This window comes from Falco rusticolus, chromosome 9 (genome assembly GCF_015220075.1).
Source record: "Falco rusticolus isolate bFalRus1 chromosome 9, bFalRus1.pri, whole genome shotgun sequence".
Taxonomy (NCBI): Eukaryota; Metazoa; Chordata; class Aves; order Falconiformes; family Falconidae; genus Falco; species Falco rusticolus.
The window spans coordinates 19,772,145-19,797,796 of record NC_051195.1 but is presented as its reverse complement, the minus strand read 5'-3'; the positions used below and the strand labels follow the sequence as shown (position 1 = coordinate 19,797,796).

General features: G+C 43.9%; 2 long non-coding RNA genes across 2 annotated transcripts in view; one reads left to right on the top strand and one right to left on the bottom strand.

Moving 5' to 3' along the window:
* The window catches only part of LOC119153891, a 165,740-nt gene that overhangs the window by 280 nt on the left and 139,808 nt on the right, over positions 1–25,652 (top strand). The window contains exons 2-9 of the long non-coding RNA XR_005106250.1: positions 165–10,635; positions 10,874–11,006; positions 12,854–13,097; positions 14,007–14,062; positions 14,184–14,274; positions 17,203–17,349; positions 24,988–25,123; positions 25,230–25,322. This is a non-coding gene — a long non-coding RNA (uncharacterized LOC119153891). The remainder of the gene's footprint in view (positions 1–164; positions 10,636–10,873; positions 11,007–12,853; positions 13,098–14,006; positions 14,063–14,183; positions 14,275–17,202; positions 17,350–24,987; positions 25,124–25,229; positions 25,323–25,652) is intronic.
* Positions 17,777–25,642, bottom strand: LOC119153892. The gene is made up of 3 exons (XR_005106251.1): positions 25,532–25,642; positions 24,908–25,344; positions 17,777–24,564 (listed from the first exon to the last, which is right to left on the bottom strand). It is a non-coding gene; the product is annotated as an uncharacterized LOC119153892 (long non-coding RNA).

Here is a 25,652-nt window from a genome sequence, read left to right as displayed (position 1 = left end):
CAAGAAAGTGCAGTGGTGGTTTTCATGGTGACCTGTCAAAGCCTCAAATGCGTGTTGGCTGGGTGACAGTGCCTCTGTTGGCCTCCCTTTTGATTTGGAGATAGGGGAAGGAAGCAAATACCCCACCTCAAGGTACCTTACTTTTCCTCTGTTGGATTTTCCAGGGCAGCTGGGAGCTGGTCCTATTTATCTTGCCAATACATGTGCTGCCAGTACAGAGCAACTGACAGACACCTCAGCTCATCAGAGGTGAGAATTTCTGTGGCTGGAGAACATCAGGAGAAAGCTGATTAATTATACTGTGTCTACTGATTACCCAGCTCCTTTGTAATGGCATTTTCTCTCCTAGGGTATAAATCAAGCCTTAACTGCCAATGCTACATGTGAGAGAGCTCTTACAGAGGGATGTGTTTTTGCTGAAAAGTTCAACAGGGCAGTTGTGATTTTCCTTGGTCTATGGCTGGGGGGTCCTTTGGCTGACTTTGACTCCTGAACCTTTAAGTGCATGAAAGTCCCCCTCTGCACACCTTTAATTTCTTTTTTGAGATGGGACCCTTTAAATTTGCTTTTAATGATTAATTGAATGACGTTGGGCAAGGTGTTTGCTCAGAGCAGTTTGCAGCCATGTGCAAGGGGCGTGCCTACTTACTGGGAACAGATTTTTGCTCTTTTTTTTGTCCCTTTTTGTCTTGTTTAGAGCTGTGATTCTTTTGGCAAGGTCAGTGTCTGTTAAACCCACATGCGTACATTGCTGTTACATACTCACAGGGGCTTCTTCATATTTGGAGGGAGTTCTCGTATCACTCATCTATTTTTATTTTGTCAATAAGTTTTTAACAAAATGTTGCTGACCCTGAAGGTTGCTTTGACTGAGAGCTGTGTACTGCCTCCCATCTCAAGATTTGCTTTTTGAATTCTCCGTTTCTCATTTCATGCTCCTCAAAACATTTTGGTGGTCCCTTTGAAGGGAGCAGGGTGCACTAGCTTCCTTCTGTGGGAGTGCTGGCTGCAGCGTGTGACTGCTTGCAATCATGCTAGAGATGTGGAAGCATGATCCTTGCTGCTTACGGGGCCGGGGGGGGGGAAGCTGCCCACAGGAGCCTAGGACTTTCCAATGTAGCAACGAGTGTTGTTTGGGATTTTTTTTTCTGTTTTGTATTTTTGTTGGTTTTTTTTTCCCCTTCTGTGTGGTTTGATTTATTTCTTCTCCTCCTTTTTCCTTCCCCTTAGTCTGTGCTAACTCCTCACTTAACAGTATTAAAAATGTACTCTGTCATCTTCCTGCAGGTGTGCTTTTCCAGGCGTCCCTTGGGACTCATGCAGTTAGTATTAGCATGGTTCAAGTCACGGTAAATTTACTCTGATTTTACATCTGGGGCCCTCTGATGAGGCAAATGGGATTAACCAGCAAAGAAAGTGGTGGCTTCTGCCATCTTGTTTGCTGCAATGCAAGTTTGTGTTGGATGGGCTGTTAGCAGAGCTGCTGACTCAGCAGTGGGATGTTTGCTCTGACACTGGCAGAAGGAGTCTTTATCTCAAGCAAGGTGTAGTTATAGGGCTGTTTGTTTTGTATTGTACTTTGAGAGGTAGGTGTGTGTCCTCCAGTGCTTTTGTCTGTCACACCCAGGAGGGACCCAGTGGGTGTTTCTAAATAGAAAATACACATCACGTGAAGATCTCCTGGGCTGAAAGTAGGTGGAGGCAGAAAATGGGAGACACTTCATTTGTGCTTGCTCTGTTCTTACATTTCCCAGGTCCACTTCTGGCTGCAGCTGAAGACAGTGTATTGAACTAGATCCTGTGTTGGGATGTCCCTGTTCCTTAGAGAAGGCTTTCCTTTAGAAAATCCTGGGTGTGCTGTTAGTTTGCTTTACCTTTAACTGATGCACTTGGCTCTTCTTCAGGTCTGGCACCATCAGCCATTCCTTCTTTTTGCCATTTGGGAGGGGAAAGGGCTTGCTATATGTCACCTCTTTTCCCTGAAGGGGGAGACCCAGGGCAGGAGGACTGTTAGTGACCCACGAGATGGAGAACAGATTTTTGCCTGGTGGGTACTGAATTGCCCACGTATTATGGATTTAAGGTTGCTCCTGCAATGAGACTGGAACAACTGCTTAGTCAGCAAGGAAACAATTAATCAGCTGCAGTGCCTCAGGAATTCACTGGGAATACATCTTCAGAGTTTGCATCCATGCTAACAGCATTTGAACAAGCAGCTTGGGACAGAGTCACAATCCTCTGGTGAACCTCAGCCCCTAAAGGGTGTTTTAAGGCAGGGTGGGCGAAACGCTTTCATCATTGACTACTCTGCTGGTATCTGAAGCACAATAGATTTAATTAAGGAGTTTGTTTAGCACTGGAGGGGATTTATGGAAGTTGTGACAAGTTTAAGTTGGCAACAGGGCCCAATAAATAGAGATGAACTGTTAATTATTCCTGTGTGATACTTCCTCTTGTAGCGTTTTATCAAAGTCAGTGAGGGTTGGGAATTGGCCTCAGCACAATAAACAAAATAAATCAGAGGCTGGTACAGATTGGGGCTTCTCTGGTTTGGTCACAGGATGCTTTAGGTAAAGGGTCTTGAAGTCAGGCAGAGTGGAGATGCCCCTGGAAGAAGGCTAGACTGAAAGAAATGGCAATAGAAGTGGCATAACCGCTTCTAATGTGTAGAAAATGTGAATACTGAAGTGGGAGACAACTGTGTGCGAGGCAGTGGAATACCATAGCATCTGGGAGTGAAGAAATGTTGCATTGAAGCGATGTTTCCTGGAGGAAGAGGATGATGCAAACCTGAGTCCAAAGTACCTGAGTGCACATTTCCACAGATGCCTTCTCCTGTGTCAAACTGGCCCTGCAAGAGACTACCCATTGCTAGCTGATGCACGGAGAAGCCTGGCACATATTAGATTTGAAAACTCAAGAGTTGGGCCAGAATAATCCTGTTTTGACTCTGTCCTTAAAACCAAATGGCATGACAAAAACAAGGGCCAGGCGCCTTGGCAGCTAATGTAGTCCTGTGTCACAAGTCTTCTCCCCCAGGTCCCCTGGAGTTTGCTCCATGGTCTGTCATCGATGGTGGTGAGATCATGAAGTTTGAGGCCCTGCCAAGGCCACTTAGCTCCCTGCAACGGGATGCATTTGCCCTGGGGGAAGGTAATGGATCAAAACTGCGTTCTCTCCACCCCTTGTTTTGTCCAGTCTGCTGATGGATGAATCCTGTGACTTGGCTTCCCTGGCACAGCTGGAGCCCGGTGCAAGGGAAACTTGTATTCATCTTGTTTCCTGACTTTCACTCCAAAATTGAGCTTCTTTGCTAAATAGGTTGGATTTTCTGGCAAATTTGCAGGGGTTGTGGAGGGTGAGTATCTTGACAGATCTGGAAACCTTTCTCCCATCTTAAAGTGTGAGTTTTGCTCCTTGCTTATGCAGGGAGAGTTGGGCACTGCATGTTGAGTGCTGCTGTACAGCCGCATCTTGTCACTAGGGGTCAGGAAAATGCTGAGAAACCAGGGAGCTCCTGAAACCGAAGCCGCTGGCAGGAGGGCACAGGGTTGGGGCTCTCAAAGACTCATCTGATCCCAAAACCCCGGAATGATTGCTGACATGATCAGCTCTGCTAAAGAGTGGCTGCACTCAGCAAAGCAGCTCTTCAGCTGGACCTTCATGACCAAATTATTTCTGATGAGAAGCACCTCCAGATTCTTCGGTATGCACCAAAGCATTGGTGCTAGTCCTGGGACACGCTTGTCTGTAGATACATAAGCATTGAGAGTGTCTTTCCAGTCAGATTGCTAGAGGTCTTTGCTTACCATTTCTGTTCTCAAGTCTTGGAAGTTGTTTGGTTTTATTTCCAGCTTCCCAATTGCAGGTCTTGCAGTAAGCTGCCCTGAGGTAGGGACAGGAGAGGGGCCCTGGGTATGGATGTAAAAGCAAGGTCTGTGTGTACAGACCTTTTATTGGGCAGGATTAGAAGGTAGGATTATAGAAGGTAGAGAAGCTTTTGGGCATACAGGCCCTTCTGATCAGAACTAGAAATAGTAAGCGTCAAAGCCAAATGAGTTGAAAACAGTTGCTCAGAGATTAGCGAGGTATTTAACACATGTCCTTGCGTTAGAAGGGAAGAGTGACTGTAATGTACAGGAGATGATGGTAGGTGAGTGGACAAAAAAACGTGCTAAAGCAGTGATTTCCTTGGAGACAGAGACAGGTAGCTTATGGGCCATAGCATATTGGTAAGGCTGCTAGAGGGGACAGTGGGCACCTCCAGGAGCTTTGCCTGACAGTAGAGTTGTGAATTTTATTTCCTAGATCTGCCTTTGGGAAGTGTTTCATAGTATTATGAATTCTTTTTTTTTTTCTCAGGTCAGAGCTGAGAGAGCAGAGGGAGTGATTTACTTTATTTTTTGTGATAAATGATCCCCTGCTGGCTGCTGGGTGTGCTTGTCTTTCGCAGATTGTCTGTAGGAGTCTGTTTGGGCACTTGGTGGATGCTCAGCTTCGTCTCCAGCCTTCCCAGAAGGGCTGTAGGTGAGGTGGGTGAAGCGTATTACACTGCTGGAAGCGCAGGGGTAATATCCAGGCATGGGCTGTGGCATAGGGGAAGCTGCTGGAGGTACACTGGCAAGTTTTGCATTTTTTACTGTGTGCAGAATCTGATAGCAGAAGCTCATATATGAAATTCATGTCATATGCAGTGCTGATTTTTTTTTCCTTGTTAGCATTAAACATACTCTTTTGATGAGGTTACTCTCTTATTATATTACCACCTCTATTCCTCCCTAGCCTAATGAGTTTGTAGTGCTTCTTAAAAACTGAATTCATCTGCTTTGCTTGTTCTTGCTATTAGTTGGAACGACCACTGGACCATGCTGTCTGCACTGTTTGTTCGAAGCAGGATAAAAATTAATGGGAAAATTGTGTACGCAGCAATCTTAAGAAACCAAAATGCCACTGTGCCTCACCCGTTGGGGGTAGCAAATTAAATAACATAGCAGCTCGCTTCAAAGTCTGAGGATAAAGAGTTCCCCGTGGCAGGCATGGCAAGGAGGGGAGAGATGAAATACTACAAACTGTCATTGATTCACAGCCTGGGCTGGTAAGTTTGCTGATGTGCTACAGCAAAATGGAGCTGTGTTTAATTCCAGCCGCCTCTACTCCCTCCTGCGACAGCTGTTATCTTGGAGGGGGCTGGGGCTCAAAAGGAGGGCCCTATTACTTGTAATGGTTTGCCTCAGCTCTTGGACCTCTGCTTACATGTTGAAGGTTGTCTGAGTAGTACCCTGAACCGCTCTTGGGAATTACTACTTGGTGTAGGCTGGGTTTCTGACCTTGCAAAGGCAAAGTGTGAAAGCTGGTGGGGGGAAGGAGAAAAGGGGGTGGCCATTTCTGACCTGAAAGGGAAGATCACTGGTGCTATGAACTTCAGGAGAACATTGCTTGGTAGCACCAGCTTCCCTGTGTTGTTATCTCAGAGCTAATGTCCTGTGGCAAGACAGGTTTCACTGGGTGCTGTTACTGCCTGCGAGGCACAATGAAAAGTCAAGGTGGTGGTGACAGCATTGGTAGTGCTAGGAAGGAGGATTTTGCTGGGAGAGACCTGGCTTTTTCTGAACGGGAGACGTCTCGTAGGACTGTTTTCAACAAGGAGCCCTCCAGAGGGTCTTTGTGAGAGCTTGGTCCTCACGCTGGCTACACAAAGGGAAGCTGAGGAACAGGAGTATGCCCCATGATGGGGAGACAGTGTTTGTTCTATGGGGTGGGAGGGTTTCCAATGCAAGGGTATATTGCGGAATCTGCCTCTGACATACCGTGAGGCTCAGGGAGAGCTCATCTACTGGTGCTTTCCCTTCCTCAGCCAGTGAGGTGGCTGTGGCTTTGGACAAATGGCCTGCAAAGTAAATGAAGAAGGAACAGCTGGTTGAAGTGGAGCAGGGACAGGAACAGACCCAGTGGCCAAGGGCAGAAGAAGAAGAAGAAAACAGGAATTTTTCTCCTCAAATTCCTATTCCTGGATCAAGCAAGTTGTGTCAGTAGAAAGGACCAACAGTTCCAGTGCAACTGGGAGATGTGATATTGCCTACTGTAGCAGCAAAGACTTAAGTCAGCAGGATCAAAAAAGAACCTCTGTGTGCTAGCAGCAGCGTCATTCAGTGAAGAGAGGGTTTCTCTCCAGGAGACAGCTATTGATCAGCAGTTTACAATGAATGCCCAGCATGTAAATAAATACAGATACTGTAGCGGTGCTGCAGATTTGAGGCTGGCCTCGAGGCCTGCATGGCCATGTCTGTGCAATAACTCGGCTGTCTCTTCTGATGCACAATTGAGCAGGTGGACCTGATTCACTCAAGCCTGGTGACTGCAGCTGATCTGCCTTGTTAAGCAGGTAACTAGTGGCTTACATGACTGACAGATGTCTTAAATCAGTAGGGATACTCCATGAAGGATTTGAATATACCTTGCCCCAATAGATGCTTGGGAATCCAGTTTTGCTTTTGCTATCGAATGCAGCATAAGGAAGGAGGGAGGGGGGACTGTGATGTTAAAAGCACTTGCGTTTTTGGGTACCCTCCTGGTGTCACTACAGTTCTCCAGTGCACACACATGGCTGTTGTGGGGGAAGGAGTGAGAGCCCATCCAGTAAAATTTGGGAACTGAATTGTTCCTTCTGGAGCTTGCACGTGAACTGCAGTTTAATGCTGCCATTTTGCTTAGTGGCACATAGCTTTCATTAAGTAATGCTGTGAAATACTTGTGTTACGGGCTATGAACCAGAAGAATCATGCCATAGTTGCTGTGGTTGTGGGTTACATTTTGCGTGTGGTTTGTTGACAAAAGTAACCAACTAGCAGGGATGAGTTGGGTAAACGTTTTTTTACTGCCTTTGTGGTACCATCTTCTGATGAAATTTGAGAGGCAACCTGAGATGTGCTCCTTGTTTAGATTAAGAGAAAGAAATAGTATACTGTTTTTTAATTTCACTTGCTTTCATTTACAGTGCTGGAAGGTTTAGGTCTACTTCAGAGCATGGAATTGCATTTTTTCCTTACAGAGGCCCAGAAAGGGTATTTTAGAGCTTGGAGGAAACTTCAGCAAACTGGAGAACAGGCCAGGATCTTTTCTCTCTTTGCCCTGTACCTGTATCTTCATTGGCAGTAAGCATGGTGTAAAAAGCACCTGTCTTATTTTCCAAATCACTATAGCCAGTGATCAAGTCTGCCATGTCAACAAAAAGCGTTAAGACCTCTTCTTTCTGCTGATGCAGAATGATAATTTATGGCTCAGCCATTGCTGAGATGTTAGATGCTGAAATTATGACCACTCTGTCAGATTGGCTGGATAATTTTTACTCCTAAGCCTTCCACCAAGATGATTTTCAGTGCTTGGAAATTAGTCTTACTCTGCAGAGCTGTCAGTGTCTCCCAGCTGTGTCAGTATGTGCTCTAAGAAATGTGTGTGTATATGATATAGCTATTTCATCATCATTCCCTGCACTCTTCCAGACACCTGGGAAGCTTATCTTAAGTGCAGCTCTCAGCTCCCAGGGGTCACTTTTGTTAATTCTTTTTTTGGTTTGTTTTCCAGTAGCATAGAAAAAGCCCCAGAACAAGCTTCTTTTTTTTTTTTCTTCTTTTTTTCTTTTTTTTTTTCCCCCAGACCCTTTAGATACACAGGGAGACAGATTTTGTGTTCCGAGTAGGTTGTGCTTGAGATGGATAAGGGGGAGATTTTATTTGTACAGGTAGGAAACTGAAGCAAGGAGAAATTAAGACCTTGGGGTGTTAAAAGACCAAATTCTCAGCAAAAGTTTGTGTCCTCAGAAGATGAAAAGCAGAAAATTGTTGTATAGGGAGGCTGTGCTGAGGTCTCTTGGGCAGGTCTGAAAGGGTTGCCAGAACCTCTTGCAGAAAGGGAAAGACAGATCCTTTGAGAAACAGAGCGCCCATCTGCTGACCTTGCCCATCGCTGATGCGCACACATGCTCTTGGGTTGGCAGAGAGGGGCCACGTCCACCCCCAAGGCACAGTTCCTCCCTGAGAACATCTGTCCCTGTAGCAACTCATCCTGGACATAGTCCTTCCTAGCCAGACTTGGGAGATGCAAAAAAGCCCTGTAGAAGAGGTTTTGCCTTTGTTGCTTTCTGTGAAGGTGAGCTGCAAGTCTACAGTTGCCTCATCAAATTTTTGGATACCCTCCCTGACTGATTTGGGCTCTATTATTAGTAGCTGACGTGCTGGTAGAGTCACTCCCCTCCTAACTCTGCTAATTAATCAGTGCACCCTGTGGCAGCTCTTGACCATTAAATAATTTTCATTAGTATCCAGACCCCAACAGCATGGGTGAGTCTATCTATCTTCATTAACTCTTGGATTTCAACACCAGGAACAGGAGCCAGAAGTGACAGTAAAAGGGCGGTTTCCTGTCTAGTCGCTTTCTCACCCCAGTGCAAACTGACCTTGGTGATATTTCTTTTTGTTTCCTCTTCCCACCCCTTGTTGTGTGTTGGTTAATGGAGAAGATGGACAATGACTTCAGCCACTCTGCTTCTTATCCCAAGTGGCTGCCCTTAGGAAAAATATGGACAGGATCATCTTTAAAGGTAGATAAATAACGTATGATTATCTGCATTTTGTAAGTGATCTGAGACGATCTCTCAGGTCACAGAGGAAAGAAAGTGAAGATCAATACTTATCAATGTCTGAATTACCTTCCTCCATACTAAAAATTAACTTTGCCAGTGGTGTAGCTGCATCTGCAGACGGGTAACCCTAAATCGACCAAACCTGTATGCACAACCTCAAAACCAGGAAGGAGGAGTTACACTTCTTGGAAGTATTTTCTGACTTCAGTGAACATCTGGTATTTTCCTGGAAGTGATGAAAAGCCACTGCTGCATGCTTAACCTTGCTCTCCAGAATGAGAGGGCGTTGCTGTCCTCAGTCACCTGCAAGGTTATTTCCTGCACACTGGTGTAATGTGACACATACTTGGTCACATTGGGAAGTTGTGTAATTTCCTTCCTGCAATTCCTCCATTTGTCAGATAAAATGATTTAAAGAACTAAAAGGACTCAAGCCTCCTGAGATGTTGAAGTTAGTCCCCTACTCTTGGATTATACAAGGTGGTCCTCCAATCCATGAACTGGTGTGGGTGGTGGGCTTGACACCTGTTAACTACTGCTCTTTCTCCTAAAGCACATCCTTTTCTGTTGGCTGGGGAGAAAAAGAGAATAAAGGCCAGGTTTAGCTGCAGTGCTTATGAGGTGAGTTGCTTAAAAAAATCATGTGAGGGTGTTTTGTGGGCTCAGGTTGTTTCATCAGGCTAACAGTGAGAGCTCCCAGAAACTTCTGGAAAACTCATGAAGCAGATTACCAAAACGATGCATTTTGAGCACAAGGAAATTTCTGTGTGCTCCTCTGACCTTTTGTGGCATCGATATCATGTCCCATGGGTGGCCAAGGGAGGGATTGCGCAGAGATGAACAACAAATGTTATTTTTGCAGCTTGCTCCTCCCAGGCTGCTGTGCATAGGCACTGCTTGGGCTTTTGTGTTTTGCTGTCTTGTTTTTCCAGTAGTGTTTCTGGGATAGTTTTTTCCCCCTCTTCCTGTAAAACTTTACTCGGAGCTACCTCCATTGATACGTGTCTGCCTGCTGAGAAGCTTTCTATCAGTCATTTACCTGAAGCCACCATCGTAAGTTATTTATACAGTGATTAGTTAAAGCTTCAGATACTTAATGCAACCTTTAAATCACATATCCACCAACAGCTATTGGTCACATAAAATTTCATTGAGCGGTATCTATCACTTACTGTTTTTCTCAATGTGTGCATATATTTAATTTTCTACAGACCTCTCTTGCTGATATTTTCTGCTGAGTAAGTAGTAAATCGAGGGGCTTCAAAAGTGTTTTGTTGCATTGCAGTGAGTGAATTACTTCTAAAGGGAACAAGGAATATAAAAATTCATCTTGTGAAGAAGTTGCCCTGTTGTTTAAATCCTATCTCTCTATGTTAAAACAGACTCAAACCTTAAAATAAAATGTATTTTCACAGAATATGTAGCTAGTAAGGACTCCTCCAGCCAGGTAGCTTTGAATATTCAACCTGATTGGATTTATTTCTGTGTTTTGCCTCATCTGCCTCAGCTTATAGTATGCTTATGAGACATCTGCTTTGTACTAGGGGTTCAAAACTGTACATGTAAGTGCTTGAATTCAAAGATACACAGTCAAAATTTAGTATTTTTAAGTTGGCTAAGAAAGCCAAGTTCTTGAGCTTATCAAAGGAAATTAAACTTGGAAGAAATGTAGGTAGAAAATGTAAAGCTGAAGTCTAATGAAACGAACTTCATTTTTGGAGCAAGTAGTAATTAAAAGAAGTGAAACAAGATATGGCATCTACAAGTGAAGTAGCAAGAGTGTATTCCAGCCCTGAGAGCTGAGCCCAAGCCAGCACAGACCCTGAGGTGCAGCACTTGGGTACCTAATCTCATTGCGTGGTCAAGAGAGGTGGCTTGAATGGATCTCAAGGGATGAGTCAGATCCTGGGTGTGTTGAACTGCTCCATGAGGGCCTGTCCATGACACCTGTTGGATCCGACAGTGACTGGAACTGCTGGCAAGGAGCCTGGAATTAGGTAGGTGTGCCAACTTAAGATTCAAGTGTAGTGCAATACAGATCCTCCTTTTCAGGTGTGTGTCAGTTTGGAGAGACACGCTCAATTTGTGTGTCCTCAGCTTGCAATTTGGGGGCACTATTTTGCTGTACATTTGAAAACACTGCCATTCAGTTGGTCTAGAGTAAAACGTTGCAATACGTCCGTGTAACATGGTTGTGACTGACTTAGCTTGCAGCAAACAAGTCTCTTTCTGTAGGTTTCTATAGGGTTGGTGAAGAAAAGCCAGACACTGAAGGAGAAAAGGAGCAAGCTTTCCCCAGCTTTGTGTGCTTTGGTGGAGACCTGCCAGCCTTCCCTGCCATTGCAAGGCTGCCTCGACAGCCCCACAGGTACCCTGTAAATGGGATGTTCACGTGCATCGCTGTTCCTTTGGTTGCAGACTGGTAGTGACCAATGCAAACCCTGGAACAAGTGCAGTGCTGGGGAGTGGCGGGCTCGTGTTTCTACCACTCTTTGGGAAACAACTGGCAAATTTGGAGCCCCGTCTGCTTGTGGAGTTGATGGAAAGGAAAGTTAGTGCCAAAACAAGGGACATTCAGTGCTCACCGGGGCTCACTTTGCTCTGGGGTGCAGACACAGCCTCACCTCAGCCTAGCACTTTCCCAGCTCAAATATGGGGCCAGCAACTCCTTTCTCAGGTTCCACCCTGATTATAAGGGGCAGAGGAGAGAAACAGGAGGGAATAAAAGGAGAGGTTGGGGAATCGCTGGCAAGGGCTCTTGGTGGGCAGCACAGGCGGCTGTGTTGTGGGTTGGCTGCCCATCTGACCCTCACCAGAGCTAACAAAGTTTTCTCATGACTCCTGACTACTCGCTACAGTTCCTTAATTGATTTGGCAGAGCAAAAAGGAAAAGAGTGGTGACTGAATCCAGTGAAACTATATATTTTAAACTGTCCTCCTGGATCCTGACAAGACTTTCTTCACCCTCTTTGGAGCTGGTTGCTGTGTTGGTACCCTGCTGTTCTACATTCCCCTTGCCTGAGGTTTGACGGATGCTGAGGTCTCATCTTTGGCTAAGAATTGGGATTTCAGTCATCCTGGAGACAAATTTGCCACTCATTCCTGTGGCAGATAAACTTCAGGCAGTTAACTGCTGCACTTGCTACAGGAAAGGCTTAGTCTGTACTGTAATTAGGTCGTTAATTAACCCCCTGAATATTTCCTCTGCCCTTGTTTTTGAAATAAGGATGGAGTCAGACTTCCATCTGGCTGAACCTTACGTGGCAGAGCTGAGTAATAAAGACACAGTGGCAGGTAAATGCAGGTGATGAAGGGTCCTACCTCTGTGTCTTCTCACACAGCTGTGAGTACTGTACACTAAACCTCTCTATAAATAGGGGCTTGACCTCTTTTAAACTGCAACTAAAAGCAGTGTAACCCCTTCCCAGCATTGTTTGGTGTGGCACGAGGGAAGGGAAAAAAACCATCCATGGACTTCACTGGAGCCTTTCCAGGTGTGAGGGAGCTCCTGCTGTATTTAAAGTTCAGAGTGAAAGACTATCTTTCAATACATTGTATTTAACTTTGTCCAGTTCCATTCCCTTTTTCTGCAGCGATAAAACCACTATTGCTCTTTCATCTCTCCCCCTTTCTTCCTGAGTAGGTTCTGTGAAAACGGTGTTTGGGGGCAGTAAATCACAAAATGGAAGCATGCATTCATAAAATGCTTTATACCTCCCTCCATCAATATTTCAATGTGCAACACAGACACCAACATTTCATTTTAATTACCCTGCAAATTTCCTTGTCGAGGAAGAAAGCTGAACTCTGCAAGGCAGCCCAACCCCATCCCCATCCCCTCCTTGCCATGGGAGCGCTGCAGTCCAAGTAGCCATGTCTTTTGTTCATCTGAGCCACGGGGCTCTCTGCTTGCTCGGTGTGGGTGTCTCCCGCAGGAGGAAGACTTCCAGCTGGGCAGAGTCTGGCCTGGCTCACCCTTTTATTGCCACATGGTGAAAGGAGGTCTTGAAGCCATTTGTGGATGTATTTGGGAGCTGGCGTGTTGCCTGGAGCCCTCCAGCAGGCAGGAAGGGCGATCCAGCACAAACAGAAGGTTTTAGAAGATAGGCTCTAACAGTGATTAGAGACAAGGGAAGGCTTCTCTGCTACAGCAAGTGTCACATTTTTTAAAGCTGTCCTTTTTGAGGTTGCATTAGTTGCTGTTTCTGTTTGCAGGAGAAGAGAAAAGTGATCAAGGTGTGCAAGTCACTAAACGACCGAAGCAAGTTACCCCGTGTCCTCGTGTAGCCCTTTCTGAGACATTTAAGAGATATCCACTTGCAACTGAGTGGCAATATGGGAGTCAATACATTGCACACCCAATTAATGTGCTAATCTGCAAAACTCCTTGCCAGAAGATACTGCTGAGTCCCCTCGAAAAAAACCCATAGCAGATTTTTTTGAAGTATAACGTTCACAGGTATGTGAGCTAGGATAAAAATATACATAACAAAATGCTTAAGGAAAGGAGGGGGTCCCCTAATGCAAAGGAAGTATGTCCCTCGTGGTGGTGCTGTTCCATCGTTGTCAATTATAAAGAGTGTTAAATGTTCTTCTTTAGCAGCTGGTGTGGGGTATTATCGTAGAGTGGGCATTAAATTAGACTGGTTATCAGTGTAATTCAGTATGACAATTTCTGTGGTCGTATCCTGAAGACAGTGGGAAAGGTGGGGAGAGGGAGCAGCACTTGTGACACACACAAATGCTAACTGGAAGGGAAAGAGGCATTCATTTCTTGTTAGTGCATACAAATGTAAATGTACTGATTTATGTAACTTCCCAAAGCTTAGCTGCTTGCTGCCTGAAGAAGCATTCTTAAAACACATATCCAAATTAAGATGCCATGTATCAGATAAATTGCTCTGTGTAGAAACTTTGTTTGCAAAGTCAACATTTTTCCAACAGCCTTTTTAATGTCCTTAAAAAACCCAAAACAAACTGTATGGTGAAACAAATATCTGTATGTTGCTGGTATCAAGGTCCAAGAGATGGTTTTGAGGCCAGCCGTGTCAGAGAAAGCCAGTGTCACTGTCATGACTGCCCAGTCTTAGATGGTTAAGTGTTGGCATCTTCAGATAGGTACTCATTAAAATTAATTAAAGTCCAAACAATACCAATGAAAGTATTTAGCAAATGAATTGTCTTATTTTAACCTGCTCGAGAGCAGCAATTTTGGGTTTTGTAATGGAGAGCTGCATGTTTCAAACTGAGATGGGGAGTGTGGGATGTGTTATACTTCACCCAACATCTTAATGCAGCATTTCCTCTGCGAGGGAAGGTGTGAAAAGTAAAGTTAAAGCTGTGTTGTCTGTTTTTTTCCTCTCCCTAGGACTGGTGTTTCCCTTTTACTCAGAGTTATACCAGTTCATATAGAGAACCTCTCAGGTAGTGTTATCCATGGGCTAATGGATATTTTCCTACTCTGTATGTATGCTTAATAATGTATATACAATGCTCACACAATGTTAGGACAAGAATAGTTATTATTTTGGAAAATCTTTTCTAGGACCTCCTTGAAGTTCCTCTGAAAAGAGCTCTCCAGGATCCCCACTGATGCAAGAATTAGTCTGATGTCTGTAATGACAGATGATGGGGAGGTACGTTCAAGGCAGAGGGCCCTGAAATAAAGTTGATTTGCAGAAAGGCCATAATAGGTTAACAATGCAAGTCTTCATCTGCAAGCCTGGAGAGAGTCACGTGAGCTGGGAGCTATTAGGAGGATGTGCAATGGAATGAAATCTTGGGGCACCACCAAAAAGCATTTCTGAAGAGGTGGGACTGGCAGTCCTGGTTGGGGCATGCCAAGCGCTAGATGGATCACCCCATGCATTAACAAGGAAGATTTCCTTGCATGGTCTTGAGATGACACAGACCATCCTGACAGCCAGCAGTCTTGAACAGGAGAGTTTAAAAAGAGCTGGAATTTGTCTGTCTTCACAGGAAAGGAGTGCTGACAGGTTTGGGCTGATCTGCAGAAAAGAGTCTGGATGGGAAAAGTTGTTTGCCAGGTTAATTTGCCTCCTTGCATGGTGGAACAGTTGCTGTAGGTCAGTCTTAAGGAACCAGGGTGAACATGACCTGTAGACGTAGTCAGCAAGGCTTTTTGGGGTGAGACCTTTACATCTGGACACTGAACAGCAGGACTGTTAGAGAGCAGGCAGCAAGAAAAAAGAAAAATGGTAGTGTTTTCTGAGTATCCCCTCCCCAAATACACATTGGCATGTCCCCATGCAGCACAGATACAAGCAGAAGGGATCTATTTATGTGGTTATGGGTTTGCTGTCCTTGGATCCTGTTTGAATACACTCCATCCCAGAGTTGTTTTGCATTTCACCGGGGAGTCTTTTGTCTAAAGGGCATCGATGCTGCAGCAAAGTGGAGCGTTTCCCTGCCCCTGCTTTCTCCAGTGGATATCACATTTCATTACCCTGATGAGCCTGAGCGAATTCTCCGGGTTGTGTTAATTCGCCCACAAGCCAGCCTGTGTCACATCCGCAAGAAGCCTGTGACATTTTCTAGCCTCCCCCATCCCTCCCGGTTTCAAAACCTCGAATAATAATCTCAGCCTTGTCTCTTTTTCTACTTAATGCTTCTGAAACAGAGGGGAGAGGGGGCAGAGGGGCTGAGACACCCACTTCTTGACCACACAGATGCAGTCAACCCCAAGCCAGGCAAGCATGGGAAGCATTTGGCTCAGGGGGCTATGTGTGCGCCCAGTCTGCTGTGGTGCTGCTAGGGCTCGTGGCAGGGGGAACAGAGGGGTTGCCTTTGCAAGACCTCAGTCTTTGCGGTCTGGAGCTCATCACTGAAATGGAAAACGGGTGGTGGTGAGCAGGGCAGCTGTTTCTGCATCATCCTACCCTTTGAGCTGCTGTGGGTGGAGAAGTATAGTGCTTTTATGCATTTGATGCCTTCACCAATGCTTTTTTGGTTCCCCTGAAGCATGGGTGCATCGCTAGGGAGAGGACCGTGTAGTGTTGGACAAGTGCTTTAAACCCAGGATGTGAATGCTGTGTTTCAGAGTGCCCTGCAGGCAAGGCATAGAGGAAGGATTTAAAATTAGATGCATGGAGGCAGGTGAGAAGTAAACTATTTGTGTTCCTAGTGTGGTGCTGCTCCTTCCCCATGTCTTCAGTTTAATCTGTATTTTGGATTACATTGGTAGCATCAGAGAGTTGGGGTAGTTTTCCAAAATGTTGGTGCCCAAAAGTGTGAAGTGAGGCGTGCTTCTGCATGTATTGCAAACAATATTCATGCTTTTTTTTTTTTTTTTTTTTACTTTAAGTAATGCAACTTATGCTTTAACTAATGATACCTTTAAATGGTGATAATTTTGCTGTTCTAGCAGCCCTGAAGTTGAGCCATTGAAAAATCAGGGATGCTTGTATCAGTGTAACGTTAAGGATAGGTACTAATTTCTCAAGAAGTAAAACAAGCTTTAACAGGACAGAGAAAATTAGCTACTGATTATTGGTACTTCTAAGAGAGATGAAGGTACACTCTTTCAAAATACTTCTGTGATTACGTCCCTCATCAAACCATCCCAGGAAGGCAATTCAACACTGCGAGGCTTAGCTGCGCCTTGTGCTCCCCACTGGTTATTAGGCCTTTTGGATAACCATCATTCTCTGTATTCAGGTTTCTGAGAGGAAAGGTTAATGCACATTGGCTCATAAACACCACTCTGAATGTGCTGAGAGGCTTTGTGCTGAGCGCACGAGAGCCTTGGTCACATGTGGACAAGAGTTACTTGCACATGGAAAACCAGCGACTGATTGAAAAAGAGTTTCAGGCTAAGTGTATGAAGGGGGCTTTGAATGGGTTTGGCTGTAACACAAAACTGTTGCTGGAGAGCTCTTTGGCAGAAGGAAAGAGGCTCCAACCAAGGAATTGGCTGTGTGTTGTATCAAAGATGAGTGATCAGGGATTGGAGTAAGTGGATCTTACTGTAAATGGATCAAAGGGATCAGGACGCAGAAACTAAAGCAAAAGATAATGACAGGTAAGAGTAACCACTAATGAAGCCCTGAGCACTTAAGGTGTGGTGAAGAAGCTCCAGGAGCTTCACTCAGCCCTAAATAACCAGGAAGGGTGAGAAGTGATCTGCGATGTACTCCTAGGTGGGACAGGGTGATGGTCTGGGTGGCTGAGGACTGTAAGGATATTGGGAAGGATGTGATTGCGGATAGCAAGGACGTAGCATGCATGCCCCTCCTCAGATCCGTTTGGTAAGCAAAATCCTTGTTTTTTCCAAGAAAAGGAGAGGCTGGGAGTCCCAGGCAAGCTGGGTGTCAGCTTGGAGGCTCACTATGTACCAAGGCTGCTTCGCTCACTTCACACCTGGGGACAGATGCACAGCACCATGTATTCAGTGGATGTTGTTTCTGATTTATACTAACCATTTCAATCAAAGCCAAGGTGGTAGGAAGATTTCAGGTGCTGTTTGGAAGAAAGGGGTAACTGAGGAGAATGTTTAGGGTGTCCTGACTGAGGCCACCTTTTGAGGTGTCTGCTTCTCCCTCCAGGGGCCTGCAATCCTCACCTCACCCCTTTAGCAGCTTACTTAACATCTGGGGACTTCATGAGACGAAGTAAGATGTACCCCCACCTGAGCAGAAATAGATGATCCAAACCATCTTCAAATGCACCTAGCCTGGCCAGAAGCTGTTGTGGTGAGTAATTTCTAGTCCAAAGAGAAATTTCTTCTCTCAGCATCCCTCTCAGACATTTTTCTTTGCCCTGAAAGGATTCCTCCCTGCATGTTGAGTCATGCTTGAAGAAGTGCTTGTTAAATAAGTACCGCTCAGCTTTGCTTAAAACAAATGAAGTTGATTTAATAGGGCTATAGAACGGCCAGGTATCTGTGTTATTTAAGAGTATTGGCACTTTGAAGGCCGAGTGCTAAAAGCACTTCATTTTTATTTCAACTGTTAATTGAAAATCAGCTGGTTTGTCTTGTTCTTTCCACTACTGCTCCTTCTCCTCTGCTCCCTGCTCTCATCTCCCCCATCTCCCTCCGACAGGATAACAGCTGTTAATGCAACACCCCTGCACAACATGCTAGTAAAAATGTGGCATGAGGCCAGGCTTTCACTTGTGGTTTATTAGTTTAATTAACCAGGGTCTTGCAAATACTTCTTTGTGAGGCAGAAGTGAGAGAATCTAATGTTTTTTTGGGGCTGGATCTTTACATCATTTTTAGGCACCTGGTGAAGGCACGAAGGTAGAAACTTGGCTTCTCTGATTAACCTTGACTGAATTCAATAATACCTTGGAGTCACATTATTGCTGACCTTGTGTTTTGCTACCTTCTCATCTTTCTAATTTGTCTTTCCTTCCTGCCTTTGCAATAATAGTCAGAAGTGTTAAAAAATATCTCCTGCTGTCTTGTGGGAGAGCTCCTCTACTTGCAGTGATTTTTATTTTTTTACTTTTCAGTATATTTGTTTGTGTTTTTCTTGCATTTACACACACAAACATTTGCATGAGAACAGCTATTTAAGAGTTACTTGGAGGTGGCCTTGTAAATTTTTTTAATGAATTTGTGTGATGATGTGCTGAATATTGCCAGCTATCAAGATAATTTGGCATTTGTTCATGCAAAAAGAAATTCTTTCTGTGTGCCATTTTAGGAGATGATCCTGACGATGTTCATGAGAAAAGCAGTGTTGAAGCTGGGGTGTCCACAAAGAAAAAGCCCAGGTGCTGCCTGGGTTTATTTTGAGTGATTTGCTGTTCTTCCCTTTGGCCACAGGTTCCTGCTGATGTGATGTCCCCTCATAATTTTGGTCTATGCTGCTGAAGGTGTGTGTATTATTTTGAGTGAGGCATAAAACAAAGGATCTGAACACTTGTAGTGATCTGTAAAGGCTCTGCTATCTATTTAGAATAAACATCAGGGTCTTGTTCAGGGGTATTTGTGTGGATGCAGCAGAAATCTTACAGATCAAAGGACAATAAGGCCAGGTCTTAAAGTCCTGTAAGGATTTTGAACACTCTAGCTCTGTTGCAATTCCAGTTTTGGTGTAAATGCCATTTGCACTTCCCTTTTGAAATTTCTTTTTCTTCTTTGCTTCCTTTTCCTTTACTGATACTTAGTGTCATACACAGTTCCAGTGGTCCGCCCTAGAAGGTGATGATGGTGATTCTTTCTTAGGACTTTCTAACAATCTTGAGGGCGATGGTTGTAGTTTGAAAGAGAGAATATTGATTATCATCTTAATTGACAGTTCTCCCTTGCTAGTATCTCTCCAAATCAAGCCTATGGCAGGTCACATTCCCATGGGGTATCCAAAGCATGCTGCTAATCTCTGGAAGCATATGCCTTAGGTGAGTAAAATAGTTCTTTAAGATTTGCCATCTCACAATGAATTTTGCATTGAAGTTCAAGATTTCTGTGTGAGAAATGTGTACTCGGAATTTTGAAGCAGAAACGTGCTTGATCCAGGACTTCAGCAAGCAAAATTCTTGCAAAATACCCAAAATTGGTACAGCTCTTGGTGGAGCAGTTTCTGGTGTCTGTGTGTGTGAATGGCTTTAAGACACAGGTCCAGGTAAATGGGAGTGCATGAGGCTCTTGCTCTGAGCATGTCACTGTGTGAAGGTGTTTGTGACCTATCTGAGATACCGGATGGTCTGCAGGGTGTCTCCAGAGGTTTTTCATAATGTAGCCCTACATCTATGGTGGCTGCCTTTTGTCTTCTGTGGCATTCTTGTACAAATCCAATGTTGTGATTCTGTGAGTCATGGGCAATTGAAGTAATATCGTCATCTGCTTCAGGGGTGATAAAAGGTAGATAGACGGCAGCTAGATAAACTACATCATGCTCTGTCTCCTCTCACCTCCTGTAACTGCTCTGACATCAAGTAGCTGCAGTTGGTTCACCCACCTGCTGATGGTGACAGAGCCAAGGATAGGGAAATGACTGTAGCTGCCTTTGCTGGAGTTTGTAGCTAAGGCACATAGTTGGCATTTCTTCTTCGGTTCTGCTGTTTCAACTACCTAATGCAGCTGGACGAGTCATCACTATGATCATCTGTGTGATACAGGTTTGGCCAGAAAATCCTTGCTTTTAGATGTAGGCAAGTGGTGCTGGTAGGAGCAATACGTTGGCTCCAGCACCCTGTATTTGTGGGCAACCTGAGAAAATCTTGAGTCTAGAAGGGTCCCGAGAGCTTCTGTTGTCCAAAGCCTTTGCACAGGCACTGCAGTGTAGGCTGGCTGCAAGCTGCAACCTGTCCTTGCTTATCCCAACACTGGGAAAAAGCACTGGGAGCGATCCCTTTGCTGCACTTGCAACACACTCCAAAATGCCAGCAAGTATAAAATTCAGTAAATGTATTGAACTGGCTTTTTTTCCTCTCTGGAGCACACTGAAATGCTAACTGTCCTGTTTACCGTCTGGTGCAATTTAAGATGCTGATTGGAAGTGCAATGTCCTTAAGTGAGATAGTTGTTGGCTACCCAAAAGATTCTATCTTTGCTTACATAACACCTCTCTGCTGCAAATCATAGTCTTGGTAGAGTTCATAGTCCGGTGGATTTCCGTAGGACCGTCTCATTGGGAAACAGATTTCATCTCTTGTCTGACACTCTGCTGACCTGTCAGGGGCATCATAGGTTCCAGCCATTTTTCTGGGACTTTGGGAAAGGGGTGTTTACCAGGTGAGATGATTTATCTTTCTTTAGGAGTGGGTTTAGTCCAAGAATATATCAATACAGAATTTCCTACCTGCAGGTCAAGAGGAAGCCTACATGTATTTTTAGAAACATAGACAGTGAAACCATTAAATTAATTTGTCTTTGCTTTAATAAAAGCACTCCTTGCCTTTAGAGAATGATAATGGCACTAGATTAATGTATCCAGGAGCACCATTGTGAGTGGCAGCTGGAGAATGAGAACTTGATGGGATCTAAAATGAAAGAAAAATGTTTGCAATCAGTTTTGTGCTTCATTCTCCTCTTACCCCAACTACCTGAGATGTTCAACACATAATTCTACAATTTATGTGGTGTTTTTTTTTTTTTTAAAGGCATTGTAAGTCTTCCATAAGAAACTCTCAAGATGCTATTTTCATGCAAATAGCTTTGTGTGCTAAATTGAGGAACTTAAGAACCACAGAAAATACAGGAAATGTGGGCAGAACACATTTGAAATGTAAAAGTTTCCTGGGAGTTGTCAACAGCTCTTTAAGAAGTCTATTGCCTGCACCTTTCAGCAGCTTTTCTTTGTGATTGCTGGGGGAAAAAAACAACAATTACAGAACTGAAAAAATTGTACGTAGTTGTTGCACTGAGGAGCAACTCTCTAGAAGCGATAATGGAGCGGAACAACATTCTGCAGTTTGCCTTTCTGGCTTTGATGAAAATCGAGATGACAACAATGCCCCAATTCTTTTTCTAGTTCCCAAGCTTAAAGTAAGAGGATGCCCAGTTTTTCTAGATCACTTACCTTTAAGGATGCTCTGACACCTTCAAACATGTGTCCTCATACCTGTGCCTTTCCTTCAGTGGCAACCGTAGAAAAACCCCCTGAATTTCCTGGTGGAAGGATCTTTATTGCTCACGTAGGCTTGTAGAGAAGATGAGTGTATAAACCTTGATTCTTAAGGGCAAAACCAGCCTGGAAAGTATCCTCTCAAAATCGAGTGTGGTATGAATAAAGCAAGTGACTTTTCCACACCACAAAGATGAGTACTTTCTACTTCACTGCTGCGGATGATTAAGGAAAACAATTGCATTCTGACAACATGCATTGACATTTTAAAATGAAAAAGAAATGAAGAACAGATTCTGGGAGGCTTGCCATTAATGATAATGGATTTGCCTGAATGGAAGCCTTTTTGAAAGTCCAATTCAATTTTTTTTTATAATGTTTCCTAGAACAGGCAACCCCATCACAGGGGGGTGTCTAGTGGGTCAGAGGAGTTCAGGGGGTAGTCTGGGGAACAGAACCGGCTCTACACGTGCACTCACGAGCCCACTTAAAGACAAACAAGAAAAATGCCTGTGAGGGCAAAGAAGGGAGGGGAAGCTAGGTTAATGCTGAAAAATGAAGATTTGACGTTTAAGTTCAACTTTCATTTGCTTGCAAATGAAAACTATTGTGTCAACACTGCAGGAGATGGTCTATGCATAGCTCTTTTTAGGTTAGCTTTTCTTTTCCCCCCAAAGGTTAATTCTTCTTTGATTTAAAAAAAAGTGAGAAACGTGGACTTTAAATGATAGGCAAACACACACAGTGCCTCCCTGGCAGTGCATGCTGCACATCAACTGCACAGCCCTGCTCAAGCTTCTGGCAGGGGGCTGTAGCATACATGATAACACGGCATTGAAGGAAGAGCTTTCCAGACAGGTGTAAAATGTATTGCAGTTAACCATTTTCCTGTAGGAATTTTTTGCTCCTTGTGATACTAACTTTCAGTTGTGAGGTTAAAACTGGGATGTTTACAGCTGCATCTTTTTATAGGGACCACGTGATAGGTAATTTTATGTGAAAAATCTGTTTAGTCCTCTGATGGAAGAAGTAAACTTAGGCGAGACTCATTCTCCTGTGAATTCTTGGCATGCCATAAAAAACCCATTGCAGTTCTCCAAAATATTAGCTGTAAAACTTGTGCCTTGTTAAAGTTACAATCAGAAGATATAACAAACGGATTATTTAAGCATACATTACCATGTAACATTCATCTCGGGGCACTTGGATTTTGACTCTGCAGTACTGTGCCTTGCCTGGAAATCTCATGGTGGCTGCTGGGGTGGAAAACACAATCCCTCCTTCAAATAATGTATCCCTTCCCTGCTGTGCCTCTCCTCTGGTTCAAAGATAGTCCCCCTTTAAAGTTTAATCAGTAGTTTTATCATTGCTCACAGGCAAAAGGTACCGATCAAAAAAAAAAAAAAAAAAAAAAAAAAAAGCTGCCTTGGGATGGAGAAGTTTAACACTGGATGGAATGGAATTGCACCTTTCCTCTGCTCCCGCTGTTTTTAATTGATTCTTCATAATGGTTTGTGCTTATTTTTGGCTAGGATGGCCCTGGGAGGGTGATGGGAGTTTGTGAGCTGCTGTTCTGGCAGATATCTATACCTCTGCTGAACCCATCCACAGGGAAGCTGAGCTCTTGGTGAATCTGTACTGGAGCAGAGCAGGGAACAGGTAGTTTCTTGGGTGTTCGGTTGGGTCGCTTTCCTCAGGTGGCTCTCCCAGAACTGCAGAGTGTCTTTAGGCTTTATTTATTATTTTTTTTCTTGTATCTGTCACCTGTTGATGCTCCTGAAACACTAAAGGGGTAGATGTGGCACAGTGCAGTAATTGGAGGGTGGATATGTTATAAAAGGTATTGAGAGACCTGAGCTGATGCTTTCTCGAGACTCATGTTGTTAATGATGTTTTCCAGAGCAGAGTCCCAGTGGTCACAGGTGGTGCTCCAGTGGGAGGAGAGAGTGTGTGTCTGTGTGTGTCTGTCCCCCCACCCCAAAGGATTGGAGAAGGGAAAGCACTGAGGAGCAAGTAGCAAGTTGGGAAGGCAGGCATATGAAATGCAAACTGCTTGAACCTGGGCTCGTGTCTGTGCTTGGTGCTCCCTGTTGGCTTTTCAAGGGCATTTGGAGGTGTCTAGCAGGAATGGTTTGGCATGGGTTCCCAGAGGAAATGCAAGTCATCTCAACCTGTTTGGTCTAGAGCCTGCTTGGCCTTTTGGGCTGAGACTGCATTAATCCTGGCCTCTTAGAAGGCACTTCATTACTTAAGGAGGATAATATCAATCTGTTGCTATATTCGCATCAGAAGGAAAGGGTTAATGTTGGCTTTTTGTGCTTCTCTGGCTTCTCTTCATGGGAACACCCAAATATTTGGTAATTTCCAAAGTGGAAGGAGGAAAGTGCATCTGCCTCCTCTTTGAAAAGCCAGCAGTGTGACAACCCATGGCAGCAGCATCTGTCGGAATGCCCATCAGTCTGTCCCTGCAATGAGAACGCACAGGCACATGTGTTAATGTTATGTACGTTCTTGCTACCGTTGTTTTCTCTCTGAGACCCCTGCAAAGCCAGCATAGGGTAAAAGGCTTGTTTCTAACTCTGAATCACCTGTACTCTCTTGAGTCTCCTACAAGCTGAAATTTGGTTTACAAAGCTGGTAAAAACAATTCAATTTAGGATGCTATTGGTTTTGCTCAGTATGTACTACCCTGGCCCTCAATCTTTTTTGCTTTTCCACCAACCATTTTTCTTGGTCAGTCTGGCTGCCACTTTAGATCTCTAGTTCTTCCCATGCTGCTTTTCTGTTAGAAGAGAGATGCAAGAAAATTACCCTGTAACAACCCGGGCTGTAAAACATTTCCAGCCTTTGAATAATCTGTATGGGATTTTTCCTCCTTTTTTTTTTTTTTCTTCTGTGATTGTTGTCTGCATAGGTAAAGCCAGGCCCAGCAAATGCTGATAATTCAGATAAAATGCACAGCATTTAGGCCTTTTATTATTACCTGTGGGGAGGAAAAGAGGCATTTTGTATGGCTTTGCAGTGGATTGTATGGCAGTGGGAGCAAAGAAATGTCTGGCGTGGGGTTTTCTCAGGAGCTTGGTGCAGAATTTTTATGCATGGCTTCTTGGGTAGCTGCACAGGTATTTATCCACTATATAAATAGGAGATTGACATCTTTATAGATCTATTACAAATGTGTTCTCAGCTCAAGGTCACAGTTTTCTTCAATTCTTGCATGTAGCTCATTTGCTGCTTCTCTCCGTGCCTTACACTTGCTCTGGGACTGGCGATCCATGCTGTGAACTCTCCCGTCTCTCATACTTCAGATTCTGTTTTGCTGTCTTTTATCTGCAGGGGTTTCTCCTGTGAGCCATGATGTGCTTATACGTTTCCTTGTTGCTGTTGGTGCTGTAAAGATAGCATTTACATATATCTATATCTATATCTATATAAAATTGTGCAGATTTGAAGGTAGTGGGTTGGGGATTTTTTTTGTTTTGTTTTGGGGTGGTTTTTTTTTCCCCTCACTGGAATCTATTAAGTTGGAGGATTTGACTCTCGGTGGGAAAGCACTGAAGATCTTTTTTGTACCTCTTAATGGTGTTCCCTGTTTAGTAAGATGGGTTACTTATGCAGCTGGCTCGGTTGCTACTTCTTTTAGCCTAAGCTTGATGCCCAAATCATGTCAGGTTGCTTGAAGCATCACAGATACTTAACTGACCCCCACCCCTACCGCGGGTTGCTTGCTTACCTCTTTGGGCTTATCTGCTGCCTCTGAGGCTCTCTGAAGATAGGGATTTGCAGCTCTGCCATGGAAATGTGCTTCTCCAGGAGCTGTGCTGCTCTTCTTGTGCAATGGGAAGAAGCCTCCTGCAGAAGCTGTTCCTACTGGGCGATGAATTCCAGTTTGGTTTCTTCTCCATCGGAAAATGAGGGAGTGTGGCTCCAGGTGGACAGAGAGAACCAGGTGTGCCCTTTCTGCAGGAAGTTTGTTCCTCTAGACTGTTGTTGGTGTGTTTGCTGGGCATATACCTTATTTCGATTTGTGCAATTAAATTTTTTACTTTCTGTAGGTGAAATGTTTTGGAGCTGACCACAGTTTCCACATACTCCTATTTGAGATGAATTGCAAGACAATATTTTTGCCCAGTAGATTCCAAAGCACTGTAAGCTTCTGATATTCAAAACCTGTAATTAAAGTAATAAATTTATTTATAATATTAATATATATTGTAAAAACATATATTTAATACATATTTTAATATATTAAATAAAATATGTTTAATAATATATATTATTAACATAATAAATTATTATAAAATAAAGTAATAAATAAAGTAAATAAAAAATAAAGAGTAATTTTACAAGGACATACCAATTGTGTGTTCCCTGATTTAAAGGAGTACCTTCTTTTGGAATTACATTTGTATCATGAATGTCCCGTTCTGTCAATTCAGATTTCATTTTGCAAATGTTCTCTAATATTCCTCTAAAAT